This window comes from Canis lupus, chromosome 22 (assembly GCF_048164855.1).
Source record: "Canis lupus baileyi chromosome 22, mCanLup2.hap1, whole genome shotgun sequence".
Taxonomy (NCBI): domain Eukaryota; kingdom Metazoa; phylum Chordata; class Mammalia; order Carnivora; family Canidae; genus Canis; species Canis lupus.
Genome location: NC_132859.1, coordinates 12,621,498 through 12,633,781, shown reverse-complemented (window position 1 = coordinate 12,633,781; position 12,284 = coordinate 12,621,498).

Below are 12,284 nucleotides of genomic sequence, written 5' to 3'. Positions count from 1 at the left end.
TTTAAGCCACAGACAGTTGCTATTTTCTGAGTTTGATGGGAGGCCAGATAGTCTATCCTCCAATCTTGTAGGAATGGATTCTAGAACCCAGTCTAAAGTCCTCTCTTCTCCCTCAGATCAGTCATTGAGAAGGCTTGAGAAGAAAAACTTGCTACTTTTCAAAGTTTACTTACTCTCTTGCTCTCCAAGGGACCAGAAGGATGGGATTATGGTGGCTGTAACAGTGTCCTTAAGTAAGCTCTGACCAGAGGTGGCTGACCACTGTAGATAGAGTGTCTTTAAAGTTAGAATACATGTCCAGAGCATGTTTTTTTTTTTTTTCTCAGTAGCAAACTTTAATAGTCAATTCTAGAAATCAAGGAAAACTTTACTTGATCTTTTTACATGACTGAATTACACAGGCATTTATAAATTAGAGAAAACTCCCTAAAATGATATAAAATCTTACCACTAAAGATTTTAGAAACTCCATAATGTACTAATTGTCCATAAAGTAATTTCCTAAATTCTTCTGATATGAAGACTTGTTGGAAATCAATGAATGAGACAGTTATGAGTTGTTGAGGATTTTCATTTGAAGTCTATAAATTATAATAAAAGTTAGATTGGAATGTAGACAATATACTATATACTTTATTTTTTCTTCACTAGTGTCCTGTTCAAATAACCACTCATTATCAATATATATTCTAATTAATGTTCTTGATAAACCCATAATTTTATGTTACTGACTATATTTTGTACAATCTTTGTTTATTTCATTTTTCTATTGTACTTGAAGATTCTCCTGCCAGGGGAAAATAAATGGGGTTGCGTTCAAGTCTTCACTTTATTTTAAACGTTGTAAAAAAAATAAAAGTGAAGAAAATAGCTATTAAATGATCACGTCAAAAATGGCTGCATATTGACAGCAATAAGATTTTATTTGTGATTCTTTTCTAATGAATGAAACAGATTCCACCACAGACAGGAGAGAAAAGAGGCCACACATGCCTTAAATTTTTTTCTAACTCATATGTAATATCTCCTTTGTTTTGGGGTTAGAGCAAATTCGTTCTTCCTCAGTCAATTAAAAGAAGCTTATGTGCCAGCTTGGCCAAGAGCTGAAGCCAACTCTTGGTGCCTCTGTTGGTAAGGCTTCTGGTACTAACAATGTGGTTGCATATAAATGGATCACCAAGAAATACTGGTTGCTTGGTTCTCTCTGCAATGTATCTCTGTTTTATATGCCAGGCCACTCAGCTGCTTCCTTAGACAGCTTTGCCTTTTTCTCCTCAAACTCCCACCCAGGACACTTTGAAAGACCACCCCATACTGACTTTGATATTGAAGCATGACTGCAAAAAAAGTTGAGTATATGATCCATGCATGGACTGGGGTTAATATACTCTGGAGATATAGTTCCTTAAAGTTTGGAGAGTAAGAATAAGAACTTTTAGAAAACCCACCAAAGAGACTGAACAATGGCTGACACCAAGTTCAAAGGAGTCCAAATATTTGCTCATTAAATATTTATTGTCTATCTGAGCCTTTAGGTCTATCTTAGGAAGCCTATTTAGATTTCAAGAATTCAGATTATTTGGAAGTAGAAGGGCTTAATATATTTTTTCTAAAATGTTCACAATTGTTTTTGTGGTTAATTCCTTTATGACCTTTCAGCCAGCTCAAAAGGAATCATAACTTTTAGTAAAATTACTTTAAGATACATCTAAGGATTCCCTAACATAATTGTGGGGCTTTGTGGGTTATTACCTCTTTCTCCTACTACTTTTGAGCTTATTTGCAGTATATACATCTACCTTATCTCTCTCTCTACCTCTCTCCATCTCTCACCCAAACCCTCCCTGCCTGTTGATCTACTTGTCAAATAGAAACTTAGAAAAATACTAGTAAATCCAGAGAGTAGAATGAGCTTGAATTTGAGGCCAAATGGGCTTCCTATTCTACCTTTTCTTTGAATTGAACTCAATAATGGGTAGGATAACTGGACAACTATAGGCTTCCTGTGCAGGGGAAGAGTTTGTGCTAAGGGCTTACGACAAGATGGAAGAGAACCAGAAATGAATGGTTCCAATAACAGTAGTAATGAGGAAGAGAATCATGGCATCTGCAAAGAGATGTCTGTAACCCAACAATCTGCCCTCCCCAGTGGAAGACAGCATCCTACAACAGTCTCACTGTGGCAAAGGGTATCCCATCCACCTAAAATAAAAAAAAAAAAATGTTTTCCTTCTTTATTTTGAAGTTTTCACTGGGAATGTTCCCAACTAAAGGCAATGTGTGGTAGCCTAGCCTTTGCCTCCAGGTGTGGTCATATGACTATATTTTGCTAATGCAATATTAGTGGAAAGGATGTATGCCAATTTTGGACCATGTTGCACCTTTTCCACCATCCCTTTCATTTTTAAGATTCTAACAAATGGTGGAACCACACTTAGAAGGAGTCTAGGTCTTTAAATCAATACATGAGAAACAGTTTTGCCTTCCAGCTAGGACCAATGGCATTGAACTGTTATATGAGTGTAGTAGAAATTTCTATTGTGCTTAGCCACTGAAAATTGAAGGTTTTTTTTTTTTTTTTCTGTTTGGCTTTTGTTTTTGTTTTTGCAGTATCTAGCATTACTTTAATTTATACAGTCACTATTCTGTTCTAGGATAGAAAGGAGAGGAGATACAAAAAGACTACGGGTCCTTTCCTAATACCTCTTATGAGCTAGAAGTTCTTATTAAAAAGGCTGAAGGAGGGACAGCTCAGTGGCTGAGCCTCTGCCTTTGCCTCAGGTCATGATCCCAGGGTTCTGGGATGGAGTCCCACATCAGGTTCCCTGTAGGGAGCCTGCTTCTCCCTCTGCTTATGTCTGCCTCTCTCTGTCTCTGATGAATAAATAATCTTTAATTGCTGCTTCAGCCTTTTTTTTTTTTTTTTTTTTTTTAAGAGGAGAGGGAAAGGCTGTAGCTCTCCTTACAGAAAGTCCCCAAATGCCAAAGGGGATGAAGTTACCTTAGTAGTTAAAGTTTAGCCCCTTGGATGCCAGGAGACAAATAAGCAGGTGCCACATAAATCATCTTGGTAGTAGTCTCTAGGGAGTAGTTTAAGGGAATTCTAGCAGCTCTAAGAGGACTGTGAAATCTTCTCAGGATAGAGCAATAGGGTGAGTTGAAAAATAAGAAAACTTATTAAAGTACTTAGTGATAAGTACCCAGGCTGTGGCTGTTATCACTTGTTTTTACAAACTAGTGAAGCATATATTACATACAGGCCTATCAAGGGAAGGCTTTGAAGTAGGAAACTCTAGAATTAGAGGTGTTTTTTTTTTTTTTTTTCTTGATATGATCTAGGTACTAGTAATCCTTTTAGATTCCTTGCTCCACTGATTTTGTAATGAATGAAAGACCTGAAACAGTATTATGCTTGTCCTAGATATTATGGAAATATAAAGTTTTTATTTTTTATTTATTTCAGAAAGAGAGAGTCTAAGTATGAGCAAGTGGAGGGGCAGAGAGAGAAGCAGGCTCCTCACTGAGCAGGGAGCTTGACTCAGCGCTTGATCCCAGGACCCTGGGATCATGACCTGAGCCAAAGGCAGACATTTAACCGAAAGGGCCACGCAGGCACCCCAGAAAATGCAAAGATTTTAGATAAGTAGGTGAGGTGATTGGTTCAGAGACTTTAGCTCCTGAGTTGTGTGACAGTTTCAAGAAACACCAAAAAGAAGTTGGAGAGCATTTATCTTCAGTCTACTTCTAGTCATATTAAATTACTCATTTATTGACAAGTGTATGGCAAATACCTACTATGCCAGGCCCTCTTCTAGGCACTGAGATTACTGGAGATGAAGATAAAAATTTCTACTCCAAAAGAGGTACATTCTAGTGGTGGGCAAGGAGGTACAAAAAGAAATGTATGCATTCTAGCATATAACAAAAAATTATTAACAATATGGACACAAAGCAGGGCCTTCACTTTTTATAAATTTATAAAATATCTTGATTTATGTCACAGAGGCAACTGTTCTATTTAAAAATGCAAACTCAGGGATCCCTGGGTGGTGCAGCGGTTTGGCGCCTGCCTTTGGCCCAGGGCGCGATCCTGGAGACCCGGGATCGAATCCCACATCGGGCTCCCGGTGCATGGAGCCTGCTTCTCCCTCTGCCTGTGTCTCTGCCTCTCTCTCTCTCTGTGACTATCATAAATAAATAAAAATTTAAAAAAAAAATGCAAACTCATGGAGATTGCAGTAATGCTGGGCAGCCTGCTTTTAATGCCAGAGCTTTGTCTTTTGTGCCTGTCTAGTATGGAGAGGAAATTAGAGCTGGTACAATTTCTGTCTTTTTTCTTTCTTTCTTTTTTTTTAATGGGCTCTGAATTTCTTGCTTGAAGAAGTACTTATCTAGCAATAGCAAATGATTTCTTTATCATGTAGTCTTTTGAAATGTAAATGCAAAAAAAGAAGGTCTCTCTGCTAAGAAGTCCAGGGATGACTCATTTATATTCTCTTGAATCATTTTTGTACCTAAAGAGTTTTCGGTATAGTTATCTGACATCCATCACTAATGAAGAGAAGTGACAATTTTCAGGCTCCATTTGCTGCTTTCTAGCTGTGTGACCTTGGGAAAGTTACTGAAACTCTCTGAGTCATTTCCTTATCTGAAATATGGAAAGAATAATACCTAGCTCACTGGGTTATTGTGAGGATTAAATGAAGTCATATAAGTAAATTTCCTGGCTTATCATTCCCTCAGGAAATGGTAGCTTCTACCGTTATTACTACTAATTTTATTTTCATACTTCACATTTTAAAAGCCAGGTGAGTCATGCATGAAGTCCTCTTGATTCTTCATTTTTTTAGATCATAAATTAATGTCCCTATTACTGATTCAAGGTCTAATGCTGAATGAGTAACAACAAATTTTCACCAAGTGACAAATCAATTACCTGGTTGGTTTGAAACAGAGTTTCTGATGTCTCACTAAACCTGAACTTGAAGAATACTCTTCACTAAGTCCTGTTGTGCTTGAGATTTCGAGTGAAGACTGTCTCCATACAAGACCACCAATCTGGCAACATTACAATTCACTTGGTACCATTTGCCACACACACACACACACACACACACACACACACACAGTTGATTGGACATGAATTGGCTGCTATTATAGAACCTATAATTGGACCAACTGTTTCACAAGTCTGGTTATCTGTGCTATAGACATTTCCAAGAAATTATTCTATGTCCATCCAAATTTTTAAACAAAAAATAGTAAAGCCCTAACAAATGTGGTTGATTGCCTGCAATGTCTATTACTTTCAATCTTTGTGGATATTATTTTTTTTTTGAAGATTTTATTTATTTATTCATGACAGACACAGAGAGAGAGGCAGAGACAGAGACAAAGAGAGAAGTAGGCTCCATTGTGGGGAGCCCGATGTGGGACTTGATCCCGGGTCTCCAGGATCATGCCCTGAGCTGAAGGCAGGCACTAAACCGCTGAGCCACCCAGGAACCCCCCCTCTTTGTGGATATTATAATTCAAAAGTAGTATGCCCCTTTTTGAAATACAGTAGGAAATAGGTAAAGAAAATTATAGCATTGAATTTTGTAACTTTCTGCTTCTATATATCAGGGATTCTTTTTTTCTTTCTTTTCTCCTTCTTTCTTTTTTGGTGTCTCCCAGAAGATTTAAGAGAGTTTATCAACTATAGACTCATAGCATCTGGAAGCTAGAAAGGGTTTTAAAAGTCCCATGTTTTAATTTTCTTCTTTTAAAATAGGAAATCTGAAGTTCAGGGCAGTAAAGAGACCTTAAATTCATAGGATGCGTGTCAAAGTGCCATGCCATACAAACTGATGGCAAAGTCTTCAAGAGTATGTATTACATCCTATATTTTGCATCATCATAGGTCATAGTAGTTTCAGTAGTTAACATCTACTGATTGTTCAGTATTTTGTAGGCATTTTGCCAGACGCGTTATAGACATTGTCCTATTTATATCTTCCCAACATCCTTCTCTCTCTGATTCACTATGGTATCTCCAGCATTTAGGAGAGTTCCTAAAACAGTAAGTGCTCAATAAATATTCGTTGAAAACAAAATTAAGTGAAAGAACAGCCGTAAAGAATGAGGGACTATCAGGATGTGTGGGTGGCTCAGCGGTTGAGTGTCTGCCTTCAGCTCAGGGCCTCATCCTGGATTCCTGGGATCAAGTCCCATATTAGGCTCCTTGCATGGAGCCTGCTTCTCGTCTGTCTGCTTTCTCTGCCTCTCTTTCTGTGTCTCTCATGAATAAATAAATAAAATCTTTATTAAAAAAAATGAGGGACTATCATATCCCCATTTTACAGATGACACAGAGGCTTAAAAATGTCAAGTGATTTACATGGGTTCATACAGATAATGACTGATACTGCGGAATCACTTTAGATGTAACTCCAGAATCCTAGTTCCTATCTAGGGACTAGCTGCCTCTGGATTTGTGGCCTAGGGGTTATAGACATTCTCGAATTTAATTTCTTAGGGCATTTAGGATTCAGTGAGTTTCCCCTGCTTTCTCAAATGAAGTATGATGTGAGAAATGAAATGACCTCACCAACAGGTGACAGAACAATTGATTTGAAATACTTCTCTCTGCATAACAACATTCAAGGGAAGAATTTGACCCATTAGGCTATTTGATTTGAAAGGAATGGTAACAGCAAAGATTTGTTTTACGCCTCTCTGAGAATTAGGCAGTGGGAAAGATATATCTTATAATCTAAAATTCAGGTTCCTAGCATAATCAGACTCCAAACAGCTCAGCCAATTTTACAAACATTCCAAGCTGACTTTCTATTGTCTTATGAGCATGCAGTGTTTATTTTTACTTGTCTCTAGGTTCTACTTTTTAGGAGACATTGTCTTCTGACTCTTCATCCCTTTTTCTTTTTGCATGTTTTGCAAGGGCCTGTTCAGTTACTCCTTCCTTCACAAAGCCCTCTCTGAAATGCCTTCAACCACTGGAATCTCTTCCTCTTTTGAACAATTATTTCCCATCTTTCACATTTGATCATAGGCTGATATGGAGATTTTTTTTTTTCCTTTCCAGGCTTGAGTGCCATTCTGCACAAATGGATGGCAAAGCCTTTAAGAGTGTTGCATCTTACACTGTATCATCATAGCTTAGTGCTGCATATATGGTAATGACTCATCTGATAACTGTTGAAAGAAAATGCAGGAGAAGTAGATAGGATTCTCCCACTGTTACAAGAAATATTTTTTTCTTCTTGATTTTATTTTATAAATTATAAATATTTAGCATGACAGGTTTTGAAATGTGGGCTTGCAACATATAAAAATAATATACAAATGCATTTAATGTATTTTTACCTCCTTATCTTTACCATTGGATGAGACGTTTATGTGGTTTAGTGCTTAAAAATTGAAACTGAGTCCCAACTTTCATGCTTCCCGTTGACCTAATTTTTTTCTCACTCTCAATTTATGTCTCAATTTCCCAATCTGTTTGCATAAACAATAATAAATGTGGCCTTGGAGGAGATCTGTGAAATTTAATTTATGTTTTTGGAGGCCTTTGGGACATTTGTGTGAAAGTGTAAAATGCAAATTATCATCGTGGATTCATACCTTCAATTTGCATGTGCCGTTTTGGAGGTTAGGAATGTTTTCATCACTTTATCTAAAAAGATTCAACCAAATGTTTTTATCCTTATGAGCAGGTTGGTCCACTGGTGTCATGCTAATCAGTTTTTCATTTTCTGGTCAAAATTTTTTTTTAAATTAACCGTAGCTGAAATGTTAATTATCAACATTGGTAAACTGTAGGCAACTCAGAACACTGTCACTTGCACAGGCAATGAAGTGGAAACTTCCCAGTGTCCTGAACATTTTTACATTCCCTGTGAGTGACAGTCTCTAGCATTTTGGTTAAATCCCAGGCATGCTGTAAGAAATCACAGCAGGAGCTTGCTTTTAAGAAGTCCCTAGGCTCAGCTCAACTAGTCAGGTAAAATCCTTCCCCCACCAGGCTCAGACTTGTCAATTAGTAGCTGGCATGTCTGGCAGTAGCTGCCATGGAAAAGCTAAAGCTCTGTGTACTGATTATTGCCCTTCTCTGAGCAAGAACCAAATAAAGGAATGCTTGGTAATTAGCTCAAGCCAAACAGGTTCAGGACTTGTCTGTCTTTATTACTGTTAAAGACCAGGTTGATAATGAAGAAAGCTTTAGTAATTAGCATAGAAACAGGCAAGATGTTTCCCTTCAAGTCCTTATTTATATGGAAAAGCATAATCAGATGATAACTTATCATGTTAAAGAATAATAGGAAAAGTTAAGAGAATTGTACCTTACTAATCTGAGGGGATCATTTTTCAGAACATTAATGCTATGAAACTCTTTTCCTGAATTTCTTGAGATTTAGTGATATGGTACTAATTCCACATTTTAGAACTGGATTTCTGCTTGACTGTTTGAAGAATAGGAAACAAATAAAAAAACCAACTTGATGTCTACTGACTGTTATTCACTATGCTGTGTTCTTTTGCAGACATACATGTTTAGTCTTCAACACTGCCCATTGACCTGTCCAGTGTCTTTTTACAGGTTGGGAACTGGGTAAAGAATTCCTGATATTTGTGGGTTTTTTTTCAACTTTTTATCTTAAGTAGAAATTTAAAGAATTGTTTAAAAATGATAAAACTATGAAAATAAAATATATGTATTACATAATGCATATAATATTAATTTCCTTTATGTATAAGGGAAATCTTGGAAGAGCAAGCAAATAAAGATGAGATAGATATTAAACCCTTTGTCAAGGCAGATGAAGACAGGGAGGATGAAGGAGAATTAGAAATGAAAAGGGCAAAGTTCCCTTGGACTTAGGAAGTCACAATAAGCTACTTTGAATACACACACACACACACACGCACACACGCTTAAAGCTCATATTGAGAAAGGTTGAGTATTTTGCCAATAAATTTTAATATTTAATGGTAATATGGTGTACACTACTCCAGTTATGACGAGTAAAATCATAGGGAGTCTTAAGTTCCATCTATGCCAGTCCGCTTGTCCATGAATGAATGAAGTAGGAACATGGACACTATAAATATCTAAGACCCAGTTATCAGCACATTGGAACTAAAATGCTGATCTTCCAGCTTCCAGCCTAAATTTTCTATAGCTCAGTCCTATTTCCTATGATTTTTACAGTCCACCTCACTGTTAAAAGGCCTCTAAATTTTCTTCTTCTCAATTAACTGTGGAATAAAATGCCAGCATAGGCTTCTTTTGCTGGTATTGGAGCATTTACATACAACCTATTTATTCTTAGGGCAATAGGGAATAAGAAAAATAATGAAATATTGGAAAAAATTACAAAGGTTTAGAAAAACTCAATTTGTATAGTAGTTGCTCACATATTTTAATTATACATAAAATGGAGCTATACCAGTGCAATACCTTCTTCCATGTTAACCCTTTCACATTTATCTTCCTTATGGAGATGGAGTTTATCACATTTCCTTACCCTTCAATATTCTGTGTATTCTCTGTCAATTTCCATTTAAAACCATTTCTTTCATGATCCACAACAGTTTTCTTCATCTTCACCTCAACTGTGATTCATCATTTGCTTTTGACCTTTGGTTTATTGGTCCTTTTTGGTTTATAGAATTGGGCATCTTTAATTATTGCAAAAGTCTTCTAGCCTCCATCTAGTTAATGTTGCAAAATTCTGCTTTATCTTCTGAGTAATTTCCCAAGTAAACATTAATATATGTCTTTTAAATATTAATCAGGGGACACTGTAATAAGAACATTGGGCTATAGCTACTTTTTCCCTGGTCTACTAACTACTCTCTGACTTTCCTTATGCCGATATCTTATTGGTATTAATATTCTCTAGGTAACTTTTAGAACCATGATGCTACAGTGTTTTACGGTCATGGTAAATAACTATAATATAGAGTTAATTATGTGAGAAATAAACTTATAGATTAATATGCAAATCCTGTATCCATTTTCTTTGACCAGTTTCTGGGAAAGTTTGATTCAAATTAGGTCAAGTTTATGGTTCTTATCTCTAAGACAAAATGAAATCTGTTTTCAGGCATGTCCTAAAATAACACTTCAGATGCTTGAACTGTGTCATGAACTAATGTCAACTACAGATGGCCAATTCATAAAACTAACAATGTGAGTGTTAATTAGTATTTTAAAATTGGCTATTAGAAAACAACTCAAATTTCACTAATGAAAGGACAACAAATCTTTTTGCAGAAATGCAACATTTAATTTTATGATTGATAATGGATCCTATAGTCAATTATTCTGAGTGAATGAAGACTGTGTTCTATCTTCTCTGGTTTAGGTATGTGCTACACTGAGAGGGTAAGGTGGTGATATCAGCAGGGCACAGTTATTTTTAGCAGAGAGAGGCTAAGAGGAGGGCTCTCTAACATTTGAAATGCCAATTTGTGGGAAGAAGGGATTCAGTTTTTCCTAAAAACCAGATATGAATAAAATGGAAAAACGAGCAAAAAGACCTGATGTAGGACATTCTTCAGTCCTGCCCAGTAGAATTGCTAGATGAGGTGAGAAGAACATAGTAAAGCAGCAACAAAAGTACTGCAAGAAACTCAGGGGCAGATTACCACCAGGAATGTAAATATGTTCATCTAGAACAATAGAGTATCCGGAGAGAGGAATTCAGCAGGAATCTCTTGAGAAGACCCCAAAGGTGGCTTAAAGAGGGGGAAAAAAAATCAGCTATAACCTTATTTTGGTAAAGAGTAGAAGCTACCTTGCATCAGTGCAATATTAGAATGCCCCCTCCTCCCTTGCTAATGGATCCTCCCCTTCCTCTTCCTGCTTCAGCTCTGATCCTGTTAATATGGCACTGGCTACAAAAGCTGGGGAGAGGGTGACGTCTCCACATAGAGTCCAAACACTTTTCATCCCCTTAATTGTTACTTTCCTCATCCAAACCTTCTCTCCTGCCTGGACTATTGCAATAGTCTTTCCCTTGGGTTCCTTCCTTGTGTCCTTGCTATAATCATTCTGTCTTTAACAAGCAGCCAGAGTGGGTATGTTAAATTAGAAATCAGATCATGTCACATCTGTGATCATAATCCTACCATGATTTCCACCTCAGAAGGAAAGCTGCAGTCTTTACAGTAATCCAGTAGGCCAACAAGATCTGGTATTTCTCACGTATTTCTCTGACCATCTCTACCGCAATCTTTATTATTTGGTTACAGTTTCTGACCTCTTCACTTTGTGCTAAGAAAGCTGGGCATGCTCAGGCTTTGAGGCTGTTCTGCTTGTGCTGTCCCCACCCATATACTCTTCTCTCACATATATCTCACTCCCAGGGTGCAGGTTCTTACACAAATATTACCTAGTCATTGGGGACTTCCTTGGCCATTCAATTTAAAATTTCAATTTATATAATGATGCTTCTTACCTTTTTCCCCTTTTTTCCTGTTTGTACTCATTTATGTTGTTTGTCTGCTTCCACTACCAGGGCTTAATCACCATCAGGGTAGGGATTTTCTTCTGTTTTGGTCACTTTTAAATCTCCAGCATTTAGAATACTTGGGACAAAACAGTGCTTAATAAACATTTAGAGAAGAAGGAAAGGAAAAAGAAAACAAGCAAGATAGAAGAGAAAAAGGAATGGGATAAAAAGTAAGAACTCTATATTGGATTTCATCCAAACTTGAGTATAAAAGGAGAAAATTTAATCTATCCATTAAAAATCAACTTGAGTTTTCTTACAGTAAAGAATATCTTTTGTGGAGAAAGAAGTCACATAATTTTCTCAACAATGTTTTTGTTTTGGTCTGGACACCGTGAATATAGCACATTTTGCAGTTGTGGCATGGGGGTGCAATCTAAAACTCATGTCTATTTGCGTGTAAAAGAATTGAATGGTGACAAATTTATAGAAGGAATTTAACACGTGCCAGGCTATTCAGCATAAATTGTAAAGGAACTTATGTTTTTGAGGGAAATAATAAAAAGATTTTAGTCAAGACTCCCTGTAGAGTTTTTCAGGACCATTTGGAGAAAGGTATCTTTTTATTTTGGATGGGACCATCTTTTAATACTGGTACGTACATTCCCCCAAAATGCTTGGAAAACAATCATGTTTTCCCTAGATCTTGTTTTTTTAATTACTTCCAAAACAGTTTATTTTTGACAAGAGACTTGGCTATCTCTGTTGAGGATAAGGAAATTATAGGCAGAATCTTCTTTAGATTGTCATCAACACATCTCAAAG